Genomic DNA, 4043 nt, shown 5'->3' with positions numbered 1-4043 from the left:
AAACAGAATGTAAAGTGGTTGTTTGCTGTTCTTACACTGCACATCTTTCTCCTCTTTGCACAAAAACTGTGTTACAAGATACAGCCATGAGACTGAAAGTCACACTAAGACTTAGGGCAGCCCAAGGTGCTTCTGCTGTCCGCTATCTACTGCTGTGATACCATCCAACTCTGCCTCCTTCCTAGGTCTAAGGGAGCTCTAATTTCCTAAATTAGTATGCATTTGCAGTATCTTTCACATTTCATTTTTGCATTTATTTGGTACACTTCAATAGAAAAGCAATTGACTGTGCCGTGGATTTCTTCAGTATTTCACTAAATCAGTACCATTAAACTGCTAATTACTTTAATATTAATATATATAAATGGTGTAGAACTTATGCTCAGAACCCCTTCCTAAACCTACGGTGTTTCCTGGTACTGAATTTGGCTTTGGGGGAGGTTGGGGTTGTTTGATTTTTAACCTCACGTGCTATGAGTTTACCAAGTACTTTTAAGGTTTAGACATAGAGCATTCCTGTTTGTTGTCCTTGCTTTCCTAGTTGCCTGTCTGTCTTCTAGATGCTCTTTACCTTTTTGCATGCTGTTTTGATGTATTGTGGGTTGTTTCAGCTTTCTGTTCCCACTTTAAGAACTCCCATCACACTAATACAAATCAGACATGTTTCATATCTCTTACAACAGCCCGATCAATTCTTTCAAATCCTTTTTTCTCCCTGAACACCTTCACCTCTTATAGATTCCATTCTTTTGGAAAGGTCTTGCCAATTGCATTTATGGGTTAACTTCTTGACCTCATTCCATCTTTCAGGAAGATCTCTCTTCTCATTAGCTTGCCTTTGAGGACAGAGGAGATAAATCAAGTCTTTTTTCTTTTCTTGGGAATAAGTGCATTCCTTTCTAACTTGGTTTGTCTTTACTGTTTCTTCCTACCTCTCAGTGTATGGGAGTGACCAGTGATGAAGTGGTACCATTAGTTTTCGATCACACCAGTGTGACTGGTTTGAATGTTGTCTGTTTTGCTACTGGTCAAATTCTGCTCCTATCTGAAAGCTAAAAAAGAAGGCAAGTAGAATAAAAAAGCAGACTTATTTGCAGATAAGTTACTTACACCCAGCTTAGCCTTAATTTGCATTACCAAGTCCAGCAGAATAGTTGACCCTCACGAGTGAAACAGCGATAGCAACAGGAGTTGAACATATCCCTTCTGTAACTCAAAACATAGCTTAAAAGTTACAAGTACTCTTTTGGGAAAGAGTTGAGGGGGAGGCACGGCTCTCATCCACTGTGACTGAGAAAAGCCACATTATCCAGTGGAGAACAGTGTTGTTGTGAGATAAATGGCTTCTCTGCTGCTCTCTGTGTCTTTAAATGTAGCCTGCCGTATCAGTACTCTAATGCCTAATCCCATCAATCTGCTTATTCTTGCATGCAGGTAAAGGTACACCCATTTATGTTGAACTTGATGGGTGTTTCAGTTTGAAATAAACAAGATTTGGACAATCGTGGACATTTCTACAAGGGGGATTTGGGGCCCCTGAAAGGCTTTAATGCATAAAGCAAAGTTCACCTAGGCTTCAGGCAGAACTACGCAGTATTTAAGCTCTTTAAGATTTAACATGCCTTTAATCTTTTGTAGAACTAGCCTAAAGTTAGGATTATTTACTTTGCCTACTATCCCAATTTTAGTACTGGAAAATCACTTTAGTGAGAAATAGGCTAAAACCTGCCCTTAGTATGCAATTCAAGTTAGCAGCTGGTGGTGTCCTATGCCTGCTTTACGCTACCCAGTGCAGTGCATCTGATGCTAAAACCTGACATAGTGCTCAAACTTCTTCATCTGAAGATCATATTCTTGCTGTTAGGCAATATCAGCATCTATGAATCACACCTAATTTCCATAAACTCCTTTATTCTTAGTAAGGTTTGCAGACCCCATCTCTCCTGGGATTAAAGCAGCACAAGATTAAGCGGTCCCAGGAGCCTGTGCCAGGGCCCAACCACCTTCTGGTGAAGACCCTTTTCCTGATATCCAACCTGAACCTCCCCTGACACAGCCCATGCCATTCCCTTCAATTCTATTGCTGTCATCAGAGGGCAGAGATCAGTGCTGCCCTCTCATTTTCCTTGTGAGGAGCTGTAAGCTGCAGTAAGGATTCCCATTATTATTCTCTGGGCTGAGCAAACCAAGGAATTTCACTGGTTCCTGGCATGTTTTCCCCTTCACCATCTTCATAGCCCTCTTTTGGACGTTCTGTGATAGTTTCATGACCTTTTTGTGCTGTGGTGCCCAAACCCGCACACAGAACTCATGGTGAAGCTGCATAGCATGGTTTGAAGAGAGACAATTGCTTCAATTGACCAGCTAGCAAAGTCATACTTGATGCACCTCAGGATGCAGTTGGCTTTCCTGCCTGCCTGTTCACACTGTTCATTCATTTTCAACTTGTTGTCAACCAAGACCCCCCAAACTTTTTCCAGCAGAGCTGCTCTTCAGTTTCTTATCCTCCAGTCTGTATGCATAGGTTGCCCTTTCCCAGGTGCAGAATATGGCCCTTGCTCCTTAAACTTCATGCAGCTGATGATTGCTCAGCCCTCTATTTCTCTTAGATCTCTGCAAGGCCTGTCCACCCTCAATGGAGCCAGCAGCTCCCCCAAGTTCATATCATCATCAAACTTGCTCAAAGCACCTTCTAGTCCTACATTCAAGTCACTTATTACATTACACAGAACTTACAACATTACACAGAACTGCCCCTAAAATGGAGCCCTGCAGAATGACGGTGGTCACCAGCCTGATGACAGCCCACTTACTATAACCTACCGGACCTCATCTTTCAGCCAGTTGTTCACCCATCCCATTATGTTTTTGTCTACCTGTGTGCTGGACGTTTTGTCAAGAAAAATACTGTGAGGAACAGCACCGAGAGTCTGACTGAAGTTCAAGAAGATGTAAACTGGCTTCCCTTGGTCAACTAGATGGATGATCTTGTCATAAAAGGAAATGAGTTAAGCAAGATCTTCTCATCAACCTACGATGGCTGTGACCAATAACTACATTGTCCTTCAGGTGTTTTTCAGTAACCCTGCACAGGTGTGCAATTGAACAATTATACAATCAATAGGTAAACAGAGGTTAAACAGATGTTCCATACAAAAGATTATTGTGATAGAAAGAGAACCTATGATAAATGGAAAATGCTCACCAATGTTGAAGGTTTGCAGTAAACTCCACAAAAGAGTGATCTCCAAAGAAAGAGATCCTGCCTTAGTGGCAGTCAGCCCTTAAATGAGATCTAGGAGCACAGCTTCTGGTAGCGCAGCTGAATTACCTTCACCTGTGCTCCCACAGCTGACTCATTTCTTGCCTCAGGTGGTCAATCAGAGGTTCAGGCTGTGATCAACAGTTTCCTATACAAACCCCCAACCTAATTTTCTTCATAACTTTACCGGATAGTGACGTTAGATGGACCAGCCTGTAATTACCAGGTTCTTCTTGACTTTCTTGGAAACTGGAACAATATTTTCCAGCTTCCAGTCAACTCAGGCCTCTCCAAGTTCCCAGGACCATTTATAAATGATAGAAACAGGTCTCCCAGTGACATCAGCTGGCTCTCTGAGTACCCTGGGATGAACCCCATTGCATCCCATGAACTTGCATGTATCTAGGTGGAGCAGCACATCCAGCAGAAGTTCCAGGCTGGCTGGCAGTTGGTTGCTATCATAGAGTGCTCCAGCTTGGAGCACATGAGGTGACAGAGCCCAGAATCAGCACTGAAGACAGAGGTGAAAAAGGCATTAAAAGTCTCTGCTTAGTCTATGTCCCTGTTTGTAAGATTACCATTCTTGTACCAAGTATTAAACCAATGTTCTCTTTGGACCTCCTTTCATTGCTGATGTATTTGAAAACAACAACAACAACAAGAAACTTTTTTCTTGTCCCCCATAGTATCAGCCACCTGCTAATACTATGGCTGCATGAATTTTCTCCCTACAAAGGCAAGTAGTCTTCCCATGTCACCTGAACTTGCTCTCTGTGTCCAC

The sequence above is a fragment of the Excalfactoria chinensis genome, chromosome 2 (genome assembly GCF_039878825.1).
Source record: "Excalfactoria chinensis isolate bCotChi1 chromosome 2, bCotChi1.hap2, whole genome shotgun sequence".
Classification (NCBI taxonomy): domain Eukaryota; kingdom Metazoa; phylum Chordata; class Aves; order Galliformes; family Phasianidae; genus Excalfactoria; species Excalfactoria chinensis.
This window is presented reverse-complemented; position numbering follows the sequence as displayed.